Source organism: Lissotriton helveticus, chromosome 1_2 (assembly GCF_964261635.1).
Source record: "Lissotriton helveticus chromosome 1_2, aLisHel1.1, whole genome shotgun sequence".
In the NCBI taxonomy this organism is placed as follows: Eukaryota; Metazoa; Chordata; class Amphibia; order Caudata; family Salamandridae; genus Lissotriton; species Lissotriton helveticus.
Genome location: NC_136058.1, coordinates 41272337 through 41294791, shown reverse-complemented (window position 1 = coordinate 41294791; position 22455 = coordinate 41272337). Strand labels below are relative to the sequence as shown.

At 38.6% G+C, this 22455-nt stretch overlaps 1 protein-coding gene across 2 annotated transcripts in view; it reads left to right on the top strand.

Annotated features, from left to right (window-relative positions):
* Positions 1–22455, top strand: part of TNNI3K (TNNI3 interacting kinase) — a 2668544-nt gene that overhangs the window by 481144 nt on the left and 2164945 nt on the right. The gene's annotated exons all lie outside the window — the stretch shown is intronic.

Below are 22455 nucleotides of genomic sequence, written 5' to 3'. Positions count from 1 at the left end.
AATAGTTTTTCATAACTAATTATACATTAAGTGAAATTAATTTACTCATCACCCTTTACCCATGTAAACCAAAAACACACACTAAAAATACTGTAAATAAAGAATTCAGATAAATTAATTATCAATTAATTAATAGTATTTATCAACTAATTATCTATAAAACAAACATAAATTACTTCCCACCCTTTAACCCTATAAACTGCACAACTCGCACCTAAAATAAACTACAAAATTACCATATGAAATTATCAATCAATTATTTAATATTTAGTAACAGCTAATTATTAATTATTGAAAATAAATTACTTCCCACCTTTAATCTATATAAACCCCAAACCCACACCCAAAGTAATGTCATCAAACAATTACCATAAATAATTATCAGTTAATTAATTGAAATTCATTATCAACTAATTATTAATTATTCATAAATAAATAAATTACTTCCCACTCTTGTCCCCTATACACCCCTCCACCTGCACCTACAATAAATTACACAATTACTATAATGAATTACCATTTAATGAATTAATATTAATTAACAACTAGTTTATAATTAATTACAAATAAATGACTTTCAACCTTTTACCCCTATAAACCCCACAACCCACACATAAAATGTATCAAAAATTAAAAGCACAATTAACACCATTAAATATCAATAAAATAAATATTATTAAATACAAAATAATCATTAATTTATTATAATTAAATAACTTCCCACCATATTCTCCTATTAACCTACAACCCGCTATGGAACTAAAAAACACAAAATGTAATTAAATAAAATGTATTTACTACTAAAAATGTAACACATATATGAAAAAACATAAACAATACTTATACAATAAAATTACATCACATACATTTAAAATATATACTTAAATACGTAACACTAACAAAAAAATCGATATTTTAAACAACTATATTTTTGCAAACAGTATTAATGACTTCTATGTTTTTAAAAATCGATATTATTTACCTTAAAATCGATATTCTTGTCCACGATATTCTTGCTGTCCATATTTCGGTGTTATGATATTTCCAACTGGATAATTGTGTCAGTCGATATTTCTGACCCATTCTTTTGTCTGAATACCGGCATACAGCAATGCAGACACTGACACACACTAATGCATCCAATAATACACTGAGACACACTCTGACACATCCAGTCATACACCAGTGCATACACCAAAGCAGACATTGACACACCCAGGGAAACAGTAATGCATCAAAAAACACACCCAGGCATACACTGACACATACACACCCAGAGATACACCGATGCATACACCAACACAGCCAAGCATATGACAATGCAGACACTGCCACACCTATGCACACACTAACACACACACAGACACACCAAAGCATACACCAATGCATAGACTGTCACACCCAGGCATACAGCAATGTAGACATTGACACACCTAGCCAAACACTAATACATGCAATAACACACCCAGACACACACTCATGAAAACACTAACACACCCAGTAACACACTAATGCATATGCTCACACACCCAGGCAGGCACTGTTGCATGCACTGACACAACCAGGCACACACAAATGCATACAATAACAAATCCAGGCATACACTCATGCATATACTGAGATACCCACGCAAACACATACACTGACACACCCCGGGATTCACCAGTGCAGACGCTGACACACCCAGGCATACAGCAGTGCAGACACTCATACATCCAGTCAAACACTAATGCATCCAATAGCACAGCCAGGCATATGTTTATGGAAACACTGACACAAACACTAATGAAGACAGTGACACACACAGGCATACAGCAAAGCAGAAACCGACATACCGATCCATATACTATCGCATGCAATAACACACCAAAGCACAAACTGATTCATACACTGACACACCCGGGGTCATACCAAAGCATACACTACCACCCCTAGGCATACATCAATGCAGACACTGACACAGCCAGGCATACACCAAATCAGACACTGATACATCCAGCCAAACACAAATCCATCCAATAACACACCCAGACACACACTGATGCATACACTAACAAACTGAGGCATACACTATTGCAGACACTGACACACAGAGGCATCCAGCAATGCTGAAACTGACACACACAACCAAACACTAATGCATCCACTAACACACCCAGGCATATATTGATGCACACACTGACACACCCACTTTCATACCAATAAAATCACTGACACATTAAAAACAGTTAGCTCTTTGTTTCACTAGATGGTGGTTATAACAAGAACCATTTTGTTTCCTAAAAGAGGTTTTTAAGAATTTTTCAAGAAAAAGTGAACAGGGTAGTAAAATGGACAGAAATAGGGAATTCCAAGAAATAGCCGTCTTCAGTCTTCAAAAAACATTATGTGGTCACTGGCAACAAATAAAACTAATCCTAAAAGTGATGCTTCTTCAATGTATGCAAGAATGCACCCACAGAAGACTTTTTTACAGCGACTAGCATGTACCATTTTGCACAGTAAATACCCAAGGCACTCAATTCTTTGCATGTAGCTGCAGCTGATGATGGTTTTCCCAAGACTAATGTAGAAGGTGACTGTCCTGCTGCACCTGCTTTGTCCAGCATCATCCAGTTGTACACCCTTTCATGAATTGTTTTTAGTTGCTTCCACATGGAACTTGTCTCATGTGAATACTTTTTTGCAGTGCCTCGTGATAACTGTGTGACACAAATATTGCACTGCTGTTACCTTCCCTTCCCCAGAAGGTATAATGAAGTGCTTCCAGACATCAATTTCTTTTCTGCAATTGTTGCTTCTTCCTCCTCATCCTCAACAGGATGGGACTGCTGATCCTGGCCGGAAGATTTAGCTTCGGCCATTCTATAAAAGCAAAGCACCACTGTACTCAATCATCATTCTAGAGACTTCATTGGAGAAGGAACTGGTTATGTGTATGGTTTCCATGTTCATGGGTGGGGTCCTCATATCTCCAATCAAAAGACAAGGCATAGTTTGGTTTCCATCAAATTCACGGTTCCGACATGTAGAATCATAGATTCATGAAACTCATAAAATGGGTAACTTTGTCGAAAAACAGATTTAAAGGTGGTTACTATAAACTTGTAAGTATGTTCACAGTGATGTAATTAATAAAAATTAAGGGGTGTACATATTTGAAAACATTTTTTTATTTTTTGGACAATCCGCAGATACGGAGTCTCAGATTCATTCCGATCACATGATTGGGATTAAAAACCATAGAGTAGTAGTCGGTCTATTTTTATGGATCCGTGAAGGTACCACAGACCACGGTACCCAAAAAAAATCTAAAAATAAATACAATTTGTTTAATTAATTTAAAAAAACTTATATACTTTACATTAAGTACATATGCGATTTTCATGTTTTTAAACATATATTAGGCTCAGATTTCACACGAACAACATCATACAAATTCACCAGTTATAGTTACCTGAGCTAGCCGCCATCAAGGTAGTGCTTATGACCTCATATAATACATCACTCATGACATGCTCTTTGACATCACTAATGACATTTGCAAGTGATATCACTCATGACATCATCCATAGAACCGCTCACACACCCACTCACAGACCCACAAAACTACTCACACATCCACTCACATACCTACTCAAATACCCACTCAACCACTCACACACCCACTCATAGATCTATACAACCACTCACACACCCATACAGCCTCTCATACACTGGCTCACACACCCATACAACCACTCACATACCAATACAAAAGCTCACACAGCCACTCACACCCCCAGAAAACCAGTCACAAAGCCATTCACAGACCTATAAAGCCACTCACATGCCCAATGACAGACCTATACAGCCTGTCACACACCCACTGACAGACCTATACAGCCTGTCACACATCCACTGAGAGATCCATAGAGACAATCACACACCCATACAGTCACTCAAACACCCACTCACACACTGATACAGTCACACAGCCACTCAGATGGAATATGTTAGAAATAGTATCATTAGTAGTACAGAACAAATAATAATGTAACTTATAGAGTAGCTTAGTTTATATAGTTAAGTCTCATAAACATTTACAAAACACACTCATTGGATGAACTCATCAGTGATGTCATTTGAGATGTCATGAGTGATGTCACTGACCATGTCATGAGTGATGTAATATGTGAGGTTATAAGCAGTGATTTGAGGGGCCGTAAGTTATTCAGCTCAGATAACCTTAACTGCAGAATTTCTATGGTGTTGTGAGAGAGAAATATGAACCTAACTATAGCCCCTCTGTAAACTTTTTTTCAGTGAATGATCTTTCTATCTATCTATCTATCTATCTATCTATCTATCTATCTATCTATCTATCTATCTATCTATCTATCTATCTATCTATCTATCTATCTATCTATCTATCTATCTATCTATCTATCTATCTATCTATCTATCTATCTATCACAACTACCACTGGGCAAATTAATACATATATATATTCACTGAAAAAAACATAGGTTTCAGGCCTTATATAGTTAGGAATTAGCATTTAAAAAACAACTTTGAAATTCACTGAAAAAACCATAGGTTTCAGAAGTTATATAGTTAGGAATTAGCTTTTACAAAACCTTTGAAATTCACTCAAAAAATTATAAGTTTTAGTGGTGTTATAGTTAGCTGGCCATTTTACTCATACAAAACCATTGAAATTGCTCCTATATAGTTAGTTGTACTAAGTATATATCGCGCACCCGCAATCCACTGCTGATGATGTCACATATTACATCATTCATGACATGGTCAGTGACATCACTGATGACATCTCAAATGACATCACTGATGACATGACTGATGACATCATCCAGTGAATGTGGTTTACTTCGTTATTTAAATATGCATTATATATATAGCAATTTGCATCGAAGAATGAGTGGATATATAAATAAATATTTGGATGGAGGATTTAGTAGCAGTGTAATTGACTGTTTACTTGACCAATTTATAATGTCTCACTAAATATAGTGGATAGTGACTAAACTGTGTGAATATCTGTATCACTTTGTCAGTTGTTGTGTAAACTGATTCTACAGTTGGTTACTAGCTATGTGAAAGTCTATATTAGTTATTGATTAGTTAAATGAGTATTTGTATGGGAGTGTGAAAGTGTGTGTGGTTCGGTGGAGGGTGTGTGACTGTCCAAAGATGTGTGAATAGTTTATTCAGTAGATATATGAAGTTAAAACTACATGTTCTAACAGTTTGGGTGAGGGAATCTCTTTATGGGTGTGGTGATGAGAAAATATATTTCTCAAAGGTACAGGTCCAACAAACTAGAAAAATAAAAGGCAGTGTATGTGTCAGTTGTTGGATATAAATAAGTATACATAAGACACAATGATTGTGTGAGTGACTGTATGGATAACTGTATACTTGTAATAATGATTTTATAATTCACTAAGTATGACTTACTATCTAAATGAATAGAAGAAGTGGTGTTTGTATAAGTGTTTTGCTAAGTAAATATGTAAGTATGATCCATTGTTTGCATAAGTGAGTAGGATGACTTCATATGTGAATAGGATGCGTGTTGTTGTTTAATGTCGATATAGATGTATACGTATTTTTGATAGTGTTCTATTGTTCATTGACAGCATGTATGAATCCATAGGTAAGGGATTAGATGTGTGTATACATGTATGAATCACTGAGTGGATTTTTAGATACTTGTATTGCTGTGACAATGGATTAAAATATGATACTCTGTATTTTACAAAGAGTGATGAAAAATTGTAATAGTGTATGAAAAGGTGCATGTGATTGTCACGTGGATGATGTCATCAGTGATGTCATCAGTGATGTCATTTGAGATGTCATCAGTGATGTCACTGACCATGTCATGAATGATGTAATATGTGACATCATCAGCAGTGGATTGCGGGTGCGCGATATATACTTAGTACAACTAACTATATAGGAGCAATTTCAATGGTTTTGTATGAGTAAAATGTCCCGCTAACTATAACACCACTAAAACTTATAGTTTTTTGAGTGAATTTCAAAGGTTTTGTAAAAGCTAATTCCTAACTATATAACTCCTGAAACCTATGTTTTTTTCAGTGAATTTCAAAGGGTTTTTTAAATGCTAATTTCTAACTATATAAGGCCTGAAACCTATGGTTTTTTCAGTGAATTTCAAAGGTTTTTGTAAATGCTAATTCCTAACTATATAAGGTCTGAAACCTATGTTTTTTTCAGTGAATTTCAAAGGTTTTTTAAATGCTAATTCCTAACTATATAAGGCCTGAAACCTATGGTTTTTTCAGTGAATTTCAAAGGTTTTTTAAATGCTAATTCTATTAGCGGATAACGTTTAAATATATTAATATCCTAGTGGGACCACCTGAGCAGCCCTAGGGGGTCAGGGTGTTTCTACCCTGCCCCCTTTTTGTGTTCTACACGTTTGTTTTTCTGCTTTCTTGTGCCTAATTCCTAACTATATAAGGCCTGAAACCTATGTTTTTTTCAGTGAATTTGCAAAGTTTTTTAAATGCTAATTCCTAACTATATAAGGCCTGAAACCTATGGTTTTTTCATTGAAATTGCAAGGTTTTTTAAATGCTAATTCCTAACTATATAAGGCCTGAAACCTATGGTTTTTTCAGTGAATTTGCAAGGTTTTTTTAAATGCTAATTCCTAACTATATAAGGCCTGAAACCTATGGTTTTTTCAGTGAATTTCAAAGGTTTTTTAAATGCTAATTCCTAACTATATAAGGCCTGAAACCTATGGTTTTTTCAGTGAATTTCAAAGGTTTTTTAAATGCTAATTCCTAACTATATAAGGCCTGAAACCTATGGTTTTTCAGTGAATTTCAAAGGTTTTTTAAATGCTAATTGCTAACTATATAAGGCCTGAAACCTATGTTTTTTTCAGTGAATTTCAAAGTTTTTTTAATGCTAATTCCTAACTAAATAAGACCTGAAAGCCCACCAGGATTCTCCAGTATGCACCAGGGGACTGCATTGCAGAGAGGTGTAATTAAGCCACGGCCCTTTTTACACCTCTCTGCAACGCAGCCCCCGTGCATGTTTGAAGAGGGGGAACTCATTCCCCCTGCATACTGGGGGCCCCTGGGGGCCAACTAGCCCACCTGGAACCTCCAGTATGCACCAGGGGGCTGCATTGCAGAGGTGTAATGAGGCTATGCCCCTTGTTACACCTCTCTGCAACGCAGCCGCCTGACGCGTTTGCAGAGGGGGAACTAATTCCCCTTGTATAATGGGGGTCCCTGGGGGCCAACTAGCCCACCAGGAGCCTCCAGTATGCGCCAGATGGCTGCATTGCATAGAGGTGTAATGAGGCCACACCCTTTTTTACACCTCTTTGCAACGCAGCCCCGTGCATGTTTGAAGAGGGGGAACTAATTCCCCTTGCATACTGGGTGTCCCTGGCAGCCATCTTGTGCCTTGTTCAAACCAAGGCACAAGAAAGCAGTGAAACAAAGGTGTGAAACTCGCAAAGGGGCCAGAGTAGAAACACCCTGACCCCCTAGGCCTGCTCAGGGGGTCCCACAAGGACACCCAAGGCAAAAAAAAATATATTTTTTTTTTAAATTCGCGGGGTACAAAAAAACAATTAAAAAAATATAAAACAACAATAAGAATAAAAAAACAGTTCTTTTCAGAACTACCTCCAGTTTATATAAAAATGCTACATTTTTAAAAAACTCTGTCTTTCTTTTTTTCTCCAGGGTACGCGTACCGGTACGTGTACCGATACGTGTACCGATACGTGTACCGGGGCGCACACCCCCTCAAAAAAAGAAAAAAAGAATAATGAGTGTGTGTGAGTGTGGTGTGTGTGTGTTGGGGGATGGGTGTGGGGTGTGTGTGTGGGGGGGTATGTGTGTGGGGTGTGTGTGTGTAGGATGTGTGGGTGTGTGTGTGGGGTGTGTGTGTGGGGATGTGTGTGTTTGGGGGTGTGTGTGGGTGTGTGTGGGGGTGAGGAATGTGTGTGTGGGTGTGGGTGTGGGTGTGTGTGTGTGAGGTGTGTGTGTGGGGTGTGTGTGTGTGTGTGTGTGTGGGGGTGTCAGAGGTGTGTGTGTGGGGGGGGTGAGGTGTGTGTGGGGGATGTGTGGGGTGTGTCTGTGAGGTGTGTGTGTGTGGGGGGGAGGGAGGTGTGTGTGGGTGGGGGTGTGTGGGGTGTGTGGGTGTAGGTGGGGGTGTGGGGGCTTATGGTGTGTGTGTGGGTGTGGGTGTGTGGGGTGTTTGGGTGTGGGTGGAGGTGTGGGGGGGTGTGGGTGTATGAGGTATGGTGTGTGGGGTGTGGGGGGGGGTGTGTGTGCGTCAGGGTATGTGTGTGGGGCACCCCCTCAAAATAAAAAAATAATGAGTGTGTGTGTGGTGTGTGTGTGTGGGGGTGTGTGGGTGTGGGGTGTGTGTGTGGGGGGTATGTGTGTGGGGTGTGTGTGTGTAAGATGTGTGGGTGTGTGTGTGGGGTGTGTGTGTGGGTGTGTGTGTGGGGGGGTGTGTGGGTGTGTGTGTGAGAGGAGTGTGTGTGTGGTGTGTGTGTGTGTGTGTGAGGTGTGTGTTAGAGGTGTGTGTGTGGGGGGAAGGGGTGAGGTGTGTGTGGGGGATGTGTGGGGTGTGTCTGTGAGGTGTGTGTGTCTGAGGGGGGATGAGGTGTATAGGTGTGTGTAGGTGTGTGGGGTATGTGGGTGTGGGTGGGGATGTGGATGTGTAAGGTGTGTGTGTGTGGGTGTGGGTGTGTGGGGTGTTTGGGTGTAGGTGGGGGTGTGGGTGTGTGAGGTGTATGTGGGGTGTGTGTGGGTGTGGGGGGTATGTGTGTAGGATGTGTGTGTACGTGTGGGATGTGTGGGTGTGTCTGTGAGGTGTGCGTGTGTCTGTGTGTGTGGGGGGAGGTGTGTGTGTGGGATGTGTGAGGTGTGTCTGTGAGGTATCTGTGTGTGCGTGTGTGTGTGTTGGGGGGGTGAGGTGTGTGTGTGAGTGAGTGTGTGTGGGATGTGTGGGTGTGGGTGTGGATGTGTAAGGTGTCGGTGTGGGGTGTTTGGGTGTGGGTGGAGGTGTGCGTGTGTGAGGTGTGTGTGGGGAGTGTGTGGGTGTGGAGGTGTGGGGTTGTGTGCGTGTGGGTGTGTGTGGGACGTACTTGTAGGTACCTAAAACAGCCACAGAACCAAAAGCTCTTTACAGAGCTACCCTACCTGTAATCACTCAAAATGATTATTTTATTATTTATTATTATGATTATATAATTTTTGTTCACTATTTTTCCCCATGGTACGCTCCCCGGTACGCGTACCGGGAGCTCCCCCCGCGAAAAACGCAAAAAAAATATTATTTTTTTTGCCCCGCGGGACCCTTTAATGGCCCCCACATCAAACCTAGGGGGTCAGGGGGGGTCTACCCTGCCCCCTTTTGGTCATTTCCCCCTTGATTTTTGCCACCTCTTGTGTCTCAATCCTACCGAGACACAAGATGGCGGCCGCTGCGGACTGTTTTGAATGTTTACAGACACCCGAGAACCAATCAGCTTCCCGTGCGCAAGTCGCGTGACGCGCCTGGAGCGCTCCCCGGTGCGCGTACCGGGGCGCGGCCATAGATATATAATTTTTTTTTAACCTAAATTACTCAAAATCCTCTGGAGCACATATCTTGAGACATAGCAAAGGCACATCGGGCTACCAGTCCCTACAATTTTGCCAAGTTTGGTCAAAATCCATTCAGCCGTTCGAGCTAAAAGTGCGACAGACCGCCCTATGGAAATTATCATGGGGAAAACACGTTTTAGGACCCCCCTTTTATCTTGGCCCCCGCTTGACGAATCCCCCCCATACTTTCAGGGAAGGACCAGAGCGCCACGAGGCAAAGTTGCTGAAAATGTCAGGCAGATTCCTCAACCGGCGCCAAGGTTATTCCCAATAGAATGTTGCGATTTCCCTATGGAAATCAATCCTAACTATATATACCTACTGGTGACCGCCAGTAGGTAATACATATATATATACACACGTTAAACCGGCGTATTCTCTCCTTCGTGCGGTAAAGAATTACAACGGAGCCGTGGCCACTATTCTTCAGTGCAGATTTATTTACTGACACAACGTCCTACGCGTTTCGGAGTGATTCTACTCCTTCACGGGCCCGCCGACATCGAGGCTTGGGATCAGCTGGGTTTCGTGTTTATATATATATATATGTATATATATATATATATATATATATACATATATATATATATATATTCACTGAAAAAACCATAGGTTATAGACCATATATAGTTAGGAATTAGCATTTACAAAACCTTATTTTACTCACACAAAACCATTGAAATTCGCATATATAGTTAGTTGTACTAACTATATATCGCGCACCCGCAATCCACTGCTGATCATGTCACATATTACATCATTCATGACATGGTCAGTGACATCACTGATGACATCACTGATGACATCTCAAATGACATCACTGATGACATCACTGATGACAACATCCAGTGACTGTGTATTTCTGTAAAGTTAAAATATGTCTTACATATTGAAGAATGAGTGGATGTATAAGTGTCTGGATGAAGGATTTAGTAGGTGCATGACTGACTGTATGAGTGAGTGATTAAATGTGTCTCACTGAGTGCATGGGTTAGTGACTAAACTGTCTTAATTTGTGCATCATTATGTCTGTTGTTCTGTAAACTGCTGCATGTGTTGATCAGTAGCTATATGAGTAACTATATGGGTTATTGATTGGTTGCCCAAGTATTTGTATAGGAGACTGAGTGTGTGTGTGGGTGGCTGGGAGGTGTATGACTCTGTGCATAGATGTGTGAGCAGTTGATTCACTAGATGTATGGGTTCAAAAGTGCATGTGGAAACAGCTGTATGGGCGGTTGACTGTGTGCATGAGTGTATTGGTGAGTAAATGGATATCTCAGTGCTACATGTCAAAGTAAGTACATATGTAAAACACAGTACATGTGAGAGTTGACATATATAAATAACTGTGCATAAGAGCCAGTGAATGTGTGAGTGGCTGTATGGATCATTCTGAAATTGTATCAGGGATTGTATAAGAGAGTAAATATGTGTTAGTATCTGTTTGAATAAGTAAGGTGTGTATAACTGTATAGTTGAGAAAATGGAGGTGTGATTGATTCTTTGCATGACTGAGTAGGTGTGTGAGTAACTCCATGGATGAGTGACAGTCTGTGAGTTTCTGTTTACACTGAGTGTATCTAAGGTTATATTAGAGTCTGAAGAGGTTCATCGTATTATCACATGAATAATGTCATCAGTGATGTGCTCAGTAATGTCATCAGTGATGTCATCAGTGATGTCATTTGAGATGTCATCAGTGATGTCATCAGTGATGTCATTTGAGATGTCATCAGTGATGTCATCAGTGATGTCACTGACCATGTCATAAATGATGTAATATGTGACATGATCAGCAGTGGATTGCGGGTGCGCGATATATAGTTAGTACAACTAACTATATATGCGAATTTCAATGGTTTTGTGTGAGTAAAATAAGGTTTTGTAAATGCTAATTCCTAACTATATATGGTCTATAACCTATGGTTTTTTCAGTGAATTTTCAAGGTTTTGTAAATGCTAATTCCTAACTATATATGGTCTATAACCTATGGTTTTTTCAGTGAATTTCAATGTTTTTTTAATAGCAAATATCAAAATGTTTAAAATGTTTTCTTCTTTAAATCGAAAAATATATTTTATATGTTTTTAATACAATTTTTTAATGTCTTTTTTTAATTATTTTTTTTTGTTTCGCTCCCGGTCCGCGAACCGGGTAGCTTCCCGTTAGCTCAATTTGGTGCCGCGACCCGGTCCGCGAACCGGTAAACGTTCCGTTTGCGCAACTGCCGCGTTAGAAAACAACATCGTGACGCGTCGCGTAAGCGCGACGTATGGCGTTCTCGCGTAATGCATCTTATGACGCGCCGCGTTAGCGCACCCGGAAGTGCTCCGGAGCTCGAACCGAGGCGCGAAGCGCAGCTCCCCGGAAGCGATCCGGGGCACGGCGCGCAGCGCGTAACTTAAGCGTAACAGGTCATGTGACTTGTTAATAAAACTTTTCATTGGTTCATTTCACTTTTGGTTTCCTAATGATGTAAGGCTAGGTCATGTGACCTAAAAATAACACTTTTCATTGGTTTAGAACATTTTTTTTTCCCAAATGATGAAAGCCCCCACCTTTTTTCTCACTCTGACTTTCAACTTTGTGAGAGGAAGACCTATTTTCACTAATAAGCAATGGCTTCATTAGTAGCTGCAGCTGGTGCACCCCCACCACCACCACCACCTCCTAGGAAGAGAGGACCACCTCCTCAGGTAATCCTCAATCAAGAGGAGGAAGAAGAGGAAGAAGAGGAAGAGGAGCCAGGGGAGAGGCAGTTTTTGCCTGAAGAACCAAGGAGGTCCCATGTAAAAGAAGATTACATCTGGCAATTTTACTCATTTCCCCAGGGCCAAAAAAAAGTTAATGCCCGCTACGTTACTTGTCTCATCTGTAAAAAAATCTGTCCAGAGGGACTGATAAGAAGTACAGTTATGGCAATTACACTATGCATCGCAATATGGAGAGGTGGCACCCTATAAATTATAGTGCTGCGCAGGTACGTCACCTGCAGGAAAACCCCCCTCCTGTGGCCAGTACATCATCTGGAGAGGCAGTGACAGAACCAGAGGCGAGGGAGATGGTCCCCAACATCCAGTTGAAGTTCATGGAAGTGTAGCATGTGTGCATTTATTGCGGTCAATTAATTTGCTACAGGGAGAGTAGCATAAATTTGATCAACGTAGCAATTTTTGTTGCTCCTGTTGAGCCCGTTATAATCAATGATTTTCGTTTCCCCCCCCAAAAAAACAAAAAAAAATAAAGCCGTTCAAAAAATACAAAGAAAGTAAAAAAATGTTCAGAAAAATAATAAAAAAAATATAAAACAACAAAAACAATTAAAAAAAAGTTCTTTTCAGAACTACCTCCCCTTTATAAAAAATTGCTAGAATGTTTAGCACTCTGGCAACCTCTATTTTTTTTGATTTGCTTCCCGGTTCGCGCACCGGTACGCGAACCGGAAGCGAAACAATTTTTTTTTTTTTTTTTAAAGGAAGAGTGAGTATAAGGGAAGGAAACAGAGAGTAATGTTAAAAGAAAGACAGCTAGAGGGAGTAACACAGAGATACTGTTTAATACATCTATTTACCAAAGAAAAGATGTAAGAGGGTATAATTGAGAAACACAAAATAGATAAGGAAGTGAAAGAAAAAAAGGAGAGTCGAAGAATAATAAACAAGAGTTTCTTGGAGAATATGAGTGAATGTTCAAATTAAGAAGAAAAACAGTAAAGGATGTGGAATGAGAGGTAGGGATAGAACCGGACTAAAAGAACAACCCTGAGGGAAAGTGTTAAGAAAAGAGTGAGTGAAAGTAAATAGGAATAAAACAAGATGTATGACAGTGACTAAGGTTAAAACATGTGGAATAACAGAGAGAAAAAACAGAAAGCAGAAAAGAAGAAGTGAGAGAAAAGGAATAATTGAAACAGCAAAGAAATGTAAATAACATAGTGTGCTTGAACTACAGGGAGAAAGCATAATGAACAAGTAGTGAAAGAGTGATCAGTCAGAGACAGTAAGAGTAATAGAGACGGAGTGAGTGAACAGGAGTGAGGAACTATGAGAACAGAGGGACTGAGAAAAGGAGTGGAAGGAGTAGAGTAAGTAAGTAATAGAGAAAGGAATGAGGGAAGTAGCAAAGGCAGGAAACTGAGGGTTAAAGAAATGAAGCAGTGGAACTAATAGAAGTTAAATGTGATAGAAATGTAACGAAAAGAGTACAAAACACTTACCTTATAATTGTCGTTAACTTAATCACTTGTTATTTTTATACTTTCAATCTGTGAAAGAAAGAACAAAAATTTGAAAAATATTAAAACATGTATTTAAAAATTAGAAAAGACAAGGGAAAAGATTGAAAATCATCCAATTTTACAAAGAAATAAAGTTAGAGATAAACATGCAGAAAAAAAGAGAAAGAAACGGTGATAGACAGTCAGAGACAAAAAGAAATTGTAATAGAGTAAATTAGTAAGAGAAAAAAGGAAGATACTTTCAGTGACAGAAAAGAAGGATAAAAGAGAAAACTAAATTGAAGTTGTGTAAGCTACTAAAAGAAAGTGAGTAAGGTAAACTATATAAGGAAAGGGTGAATAAGGAAAAGGGAGTGAGGGAGAGAGGAGACAGAGGAAGTGAAGGAAAGAGTGTCAGATACAGACTGAGTGAGGCAACAAAGAAAGATAAATGAGTGAGGGTGAGTTATACTAACTGATTGCACCAAAAAAGGAGAACCCAAAAATATTTAATTTAGAAAACAAAGGGAGGAAAGATGGAAAAGACAAGCGAAGCAGAAGGTCTAAAAGCTGAAAAATGGTGCAAGGGAGAAAAGAAAAAAGCAGAGTTGGATTAGGGAAACAAAGGTTGAAAGATAAGTGGAGTTAGATAGCAAGGGTGAAAGAGAATAAAACAAAAGGCAATGTGAGTATGTAAGGAGGATTGATAGAAGGTAGTAAAAGATGAGTGAGCATGAGATAAGACGAGTACAAATTAACATTCACTATACAAAGTACAGAATTAATTATACATGTTAAATGGTTTATTTTTGCTGTTCTCAGAATATATCAAATTTCACTAAAAACAGTGAGTTGAAGGTATTCATCATATAACAGTGGGGGAAAAAAACACAATCAAAATGATTGTGTTTAAAAAACCCATATAACATAACCAATCAGAAATCAGAACTCCTTAAAAGTAACTTACTTTCCATGACGTCGAAGGATGTTCTATGAACAGCTTATACTCTGTTGTGCTGTTATTATTTTCAGCCCGCCACTTTCTGAAAGAAAAGCTCCATCGTTTTGACAAATATGTTACATACAATAAATGACTTCTCGCTGTCTACCGCACTTCTCCTCAAGGCCAAATCGTGTCATTTTCTTTTTCCGCAACTTTCAGAAAGAAAACGTTCAAGATCACTTTCACAATCCTGTACTAGTAATATCTCACCCTTCTTGCTCACTCATGTTCCACATTTCCTATGACACTGATACTGCTTACTATGAGGCACACTTACACTACCTCTATGACTACTACAATTATTTAATTCTCTACATCACTTTTAATCACAAAGCAATTTAAAACAGTACATAAAATTATATCAACTCCTAGAATCATTATAGGCCAGTTACCTACCCAAAATTCTCTCTTCTGAAAACAGAAAGTAAGAATATTTTTAAGTCAAAAGGCAACATTGTTTCATAGTCAAATGTGAATCATTTTCGAAACATCAGCTTTTTTTACATTTTAAATAAGCTGTGTAATAAGCGGATGTTGTCAAAGGACCATTATGTCATATAATAGCTGCAGTTACAAATGTTCTTCCTAAAATCAACGACTGTGTAGCCGCAACATTTGTAATTAAAGTTGAAAACTTACTTTATCAGGTTTATATAGTTGGAATTTTAAAATGACATTATAACCAAAAGTTTGTACAAATAATGTGTACAGCATTGCAGACTTACATTACCTCTACTCCATGTTTTGATTGGCTGCTTGAATTAGCTTATTAAAAGAAACAGTTTTTCTGAACTCATTCAAAGTGCAGTTATTTTTCCATGACGTCAAGTGTTATGGTAAGAACACCGTTTGCTTTGGGAAATACTCTGTTGTCCTTTAACTAATCCGTGCCCACCACTTTCTGTAAGAAAACCTTCTTTTTTTTCAGGAACTACTTAAAACTCAAAAACAACTTTGTACTACACTTATCCTCAAGGCCAAATAGTGTAGGAGCCATTAGAACATCTTGAAATTCCTCAGAGCAAATCCCGAGATTCTTTCCCTAAAATTTTGGTTGTAAAAACACCAGGTAAGAATTTTTAAGGTCAAAAGGCAATTTTTTTTTAAAAGTTAAAACAGAATCATTGCAGAATGACCAGCCGTTTCTAGACTTCAAATAAGCTGTGTAATGTCCTGATGTTGTTGAAGGACCGTCATGATATATAATTGCTGTAGTTACAAAAGTCCTTCCTGATATTGACAACTGCGAAGCCACAACATTTTTAATTAAAGTTGTCAATTTTGTTCCATCAGGCCTACATCGTTGGAACATTAAAATGACATACTGGCCATATGTTCGTATAAATAATGTGGACAACATTGCAGACTTACATTGGCTACACTCCATGTTGTGATCGCTGCTTTTACTAGCTTATTAAAGGACACTGATTTACTGTCTGGCAAAGTTAAATATATAAATCTTTCTGAGTCTACACTAGTAGTACTTGATACCCTACAGTTCTCACAGTCATGCTGCCATTGATAAGAAAGGCCAAACAGATGATCTACATCTACACCTTCATCTTGCAATACATCAAGAATATACATTAAAAACTCCTGACAATCTTGCTGAATATTTTGAGAGAATAGCGTTTGACCTGAACATTTGTCTAACAGATTTCAAATTTCAGACACACTTTCTATTTTTGTTCTATGAGTGCTACATTTCTCTAACACAGAGTTCAGTAAACAGCAAAAACTTTGATCCGAATTGATCACAATCTGTTCTTTTAAAGTTTCTAGAGAAAAGACAACATTAACCACTACATTAGCATAGCAGTTGACACCAGAACTATTTTCAAATTGAAAACCAACAACATCTTCAACAGAATCAATTTTCTTTCTGCTTATAATTTCGGGTTCATCGACTTTTCGTCTTTTTGCTACAACCTCCCTACTGTTGGTCACATTTCTTCGTTACCGGCCTACCACACGTTTCTCGAACAAAGGATATTGAGGCAAATGTGGTGCATACTCTCTTCTTAACCTATTGTATTCCTTAACACAATCTAGATCCGCACAAATGTTTGTGACATCACGCTCAATCAAGTATAATCCCGATAAAGTTCTGACTCGTGACAATGCCACATATGCCATTCCCTCCTTGAACACAGAACTGCCAATATTCACCAATGCACTTTCTACACTTAAACCTTGCGATTTATGGATTGTCACCGCATATGCCAAGCAAACAGGAAACTGCTTACGGCGAACATATAAGTCTTTTACAAGCAAAAATCTAGCAGAGCAACGACCAATTAACTGTACTTCCTCAATGCCATCAAATTTAATTTTTAAAAATTCAATTACATCTCTATTTCTGTATTTCTCAAAATCAACAACATTACCCATTGATCCATTTACCAGACCTCTTTCAACATGTAAATTCCTTCTCAAAATGATACGGCAATTTAAGCACACATTCAGAGTCTTTTCAAAACCAGCAGTTTTAGATATAGTCTTCTCTAATGAATCCAATTTTGATTTCAAATTCTCAGACAATATAATTGTTGCTCCCATATGCTCTATTCTGTCAATAGCTTCCAGTTTCACAATCTCTTGGTTTTCTAAATTCAACATTTTGTTGTTGAAGATGGCACATTCTGCAAGAGTTGGCATCAAACATATTCCAGATTTCTTCTCAGTAATTTTCCGAAAAATATTCTCTGGCACAACGTCTTCTTCTGGATACAAATTTGACAGTAATCGTGCATGTAAAGCTTCTTTCCCATGCTCGGTCACTTTTCTGATTCTAACATCTTGTAGAATATTCTTATAATCTTCATCTTTCGCTTGACGCATATTTTCACGCAGTTCAGCATAATTGAAGTTTAACCATATATTAACGTTGCCAATGCTCCCTAGGCACTTCCTGGTATCTTCATGTGTAAGTAGTTTAAACACTGGTTGTCCTTTCACTGGTGTCAGCTGCAGAAGATCACCGAAAACAATGATGTGTTTGCCACCAAATAACACATCATACTCTGTTTTAAGAACTTCTTGCATTCTCAAATGCACAAAGGCAAGCATGACATTGGAAACCATGCTTACTTCGTCAATGATAAAAAAGTTTCATTTTCCTCAAGACTCTTGAAACTTCACAACAAGCATCTCCAGATAACTTGTGGTATTGTAATTTGTTATCATGCTCCACTGGCAGCATCAGTAGACGATGCAAAATAATACCTTTAATGTTATGTGCTGCCAGTCCAGTTGGAGCGGTGACAACACAAGACAGCGATGACTCAGTTATTTTCTGCAAATAACATGAAATTGCTTTAAAGAGGAAACTTTTTCCAGTTTCTGCTTCTCCACTCACGTACAGTCGGACAGGCTTCAACGACGTACATGAGCACTGTTTCTTCTCATGACTTAATCCATGATCAATTTGGTTGGTAACTTCGTCATATATTTTCCTCTGCTCAACGTTGAGTTGTCTTTCCAAGTCTTCTAAGTTAACCACATCCTCCTGAGCATGTGCCATAGCTCTTTCCACTTCATTCATGGCAGTGGCAGCTTCATTTTCGATAACAGGTCCTCCTAGTGGATCCTGACTCAATGAAACAGAACTCTGACTGTCCTGAGAACTGTCTCTGGCAATCTTGGCTGCAATCGTTGCTTCCTGCTCGATTTCCGCATTCAACATTTCTAGATATTTTGGAAAAACAGGACATTCTATGGTGTCCTTGGCTGCATTGAAAGAGTCTTCGTAACAGAGGAAATCTCCAAGCAGGTCTTCTTCTGCACGCCAAGGCTTGAAAAGTTGCAAAAGAGCTAAATAGAAAAACTCTTTTCTTTCAGGAGATTCCCCACTTAATTTTCGATGATTTACCAATTGGCATTTTCTTTGCTTGACCAGACATCCCTCAGTTCCAATTACAGTATACACTCCTTTATCAATATCTTCTTTGATGTTCCTCTTGAATATGTAATTTTGTAGAACCTCATACAGACAAACATTCTCGAGGTGACTGCTTCTATTTGGATAATATGTATCCAACATGTTGGTCTTCACAATATCTGTACTGTTTGGCTCCTTTTCCGCCAAATACTCAATTTCCCGTACAGGTTTCAGAACTCGATTACGTGTTGCAGCAAGACCAAGACTCGCCCAAATGATACTCCTAGATTTGGCATAGAGACTTGCTGAAGATAACCGGTCAGAACATTCGTAAGCTCCGATTTCTCGATGCGACAACATCTTCAAACTGAAACTGTACAACTTCTTACTGAGGCTCTTTTCATGGGAAATGTCCTCCCACATATCCTTCAATTCTGTCTTTTCTTTTTTTGTGATGTAAGATGTCACATACCGAGCCACAGCCATACAGTTATCAGCCACAAACTGTATATCCATGTTAGCATTCCACATGGACAAAATCACTGGGTTGTAGTCGTTGATGTACTTGGACTCTTCGTTTCTTTTCAAATTGTATGTATTTTTGGGTGATTTCCTCGTCACATTATGTCGCAGCGAAGACATCAAACTGTTCACTCTTCCTTTAGAAAGCACCGGTCGTGGAAAGCTGAAACGACATTTTGTGTAGAACTTGTCCTTGTTTCGGAATTTACGACGACAGTACTTTCCACAACGATGGCTTTGAAAGCGTAAAACTTGTTTGCTTTTGTCTTCCTTTGTCTTTGGAACAGCACATGTAGAATACTGTTCTATGAAACTCATCACTAAGTCATCCGGATCTGTTCCAAATTTGGGTGCATCTTTGATCCATAGCAGCATATGTATATGAGGAGCACCTCTTGCTTGATACTCCATTCTCCAGAAGAAATCCAACACCTCTCCAAGAGGTGGATTTTTCTTGTTCATGATGAAAGACATCATAGCTTCAAATCTATGATTGAAGTACCTGCATACATTCACTGGATCCAAAGAGCACAGTTCTCCGGGTGTCTTGAATTCGATATTTTCAATGTTTCCATTTGCCTCTCGTAGAAATTCAAGTACGTCTTCCCAGCCATACTCGGCACAGCTGAGAGTGAAGAACCATGTGGGAGTTCCTAAGTTCCTCAGCATACATTTTAAATCTCCATGTCGACGGTACCAGTACTCATTAGTACCACGCTGACATGCCATGAGATTAATCAGGTGAGAATCCAAAATACTGTCTTGCACATTGACTTTATCCATAAAGTCCCTTGCTGAGATATTTTGCATCTGTATACCACTTTTCAAGATGTGGTTCACTGCATATGACAGTCCAGACAGATCGCTTTCAAACAGTAGATGAAACAAATAGGGAATGCATTGACGAAACCTAGGATCTTCTACATACAATCGTAAAGTCCGGTATTCAGAAGCAGGAATTTGATCAGGTCGCTCATCATATCTTCCTCCTTGACCTGTTGGAAATAGTTGTGGAAAACACCGAGCTTCCAAACTTTCCTCCCAAACACTAATGGGACTCCCTTTGGCTTGTTTCATTTGAAACAACTCAATAGCATTCCCCATGACTTCCTTGGAATGCAAAGGATGAACACTATAATGTTCATATATTTCTTCATTTTTAGAGGCTTCTACTTTCTCAAGTTGTCCAGCACACAAATCGCTGTCCTCTTCTTCACTTACTTCCTCTTCTGCAACATATACATTTTTGTAGTACTTATTGTTTTTCATCAAATACAATGTTGTCTTTTTGACTTTCCTAACATCCACTAAATCTTGCAAGATTTTCTTACTCTTTGTTGGAACCCCATTAACTAAGATAACCAGAGGTTCCTCTTCCACTTTCTCTACTCCAATTGTATTAATGTTGTTCTTCAAATCTAGAGGCAAATAAACAACTCTTCCCTTTAATCCTCTCTGTAAATCTGATGGAGGCAATTTCCCTGTCTTTGGCTCCATTCGTACAATAGCCTGAAAGGGATGGACACTTTGAATCAAAATAGATTCATAAGTATTTAAATCCTTCAATTCAGAAGGAATGTCGACCAATTCCAGATTATTATGAACCGCTCTAGCAGGCATCTGGTTTTGATTTAATTTGTTACAACAATAAGTACACACACGTTGATCCGATCCCAAATCAAAACAATTTTCTACCATCAAGTATGTTGCGAAATCCTTCCATTCACTATTATTTTCCCTTTCACTTTTTGCATATAAATCCACTAACTTAGTCTGATTCTTATAATAAGTGCGTCGACAACACACACAAGTGAAATTAGGCCTCTCACTTGATTTCACCTGAAACGTGGCAATTTCCTTCTGAAAATTATCTGTACTGGAAACCTGTACACTCTCTTCCACATTACCTTCTTCTTCTGGGTCAATTTCAACATTCTTCTCTTTACTTGCAAAGTAACAAAACTCAATTTCTTCACAAATATTCTTCACATCTACTTCAGAACCATGCAAAAGAGCAGTGCATAATTGTTTAAGCATAATTGCTGGACTCTTAGCATAATACAACATTCTAACTAATTTCCTCACTTTATTATGATGCACTGCTAGCATCCTGAAATGATGAAAAACACTCTGGCATACTCTCCTGGAAAGACAAGCCAGTGAATGACCATGCAAACCTGTCACTTCTCTCACTCTGCAAGGATCTAATTATTGCAACAACTTCATTTTCTGTTTTAAAGTTTTCTTATTAAATGTCCGTACAAAATCACAAAGCAAATTGATGGAATCCTGTCGCACACTGCAAATACTACTACACTTCCAGGTGTACACTGGTCCCTTAGGACGTCTTCCTAAAACCTCATTACCTAACACCTCTTCTGCCTCTGTTGACACAAGTTTTTCTTTTTCAACCGGACAACCATCTTTCACCTCATATGCTCGACCACTGGTGTCAACTGCATGCACCAAATCATTATCCTGGAAATAACTCTCCTCATTAAAAAATGCCTCACAACTTGAACTATGCATCCATTCTCCTGAAAAAACTTCACAAAAATTACTACGATTAACTGTTCTCTTCCATCTACTATTTGTTTTGAAATCATAAATTACCTTGTTTAGTTTCCTAATTCTATTGATTATCAAAATAAATAACTTTCGCTTAATTTCGAATGCCTGATCAATAATTTTCTCAATGTTTCTCTTTCTCTTATAAAAAGCCACTTTCTGTTGACGTTTCTTAATATTTTTTAACAAATTGCCAATTATCCTGTTGCGGAACATTCGTCTACGAATGTCCCTAAACTGATTTTTCCTTCTACTACCATGCACAGAGTTATCTCCTGCTCTAGCAGTAACATTTTTGAGTGGCCTTTCCTTTCCGTTTAAATTGGCTCTCTTTTTCTGGACTAAAACATGTTCTGTAGTGATACTTTTTTTTCTGGAAATGTTTCTTAGGAAAGATTTCGTTCTCTTACCCGGACCTTTTTTGGTGACTTGACAAGTTTTTATTGTAGAGGACTGCTGCAAGCATGTAGTAAGCTGCTGTGTTTGATGTTTTGTAGCCTTTCTCCTTCTTTGCTTCGAAGGCATTGTGTAATTTTGAAATGATCTGCAGTTGAATCTGTGGTAAAATATAATAAAAAATGTTATTAACCACTATTACCAAAC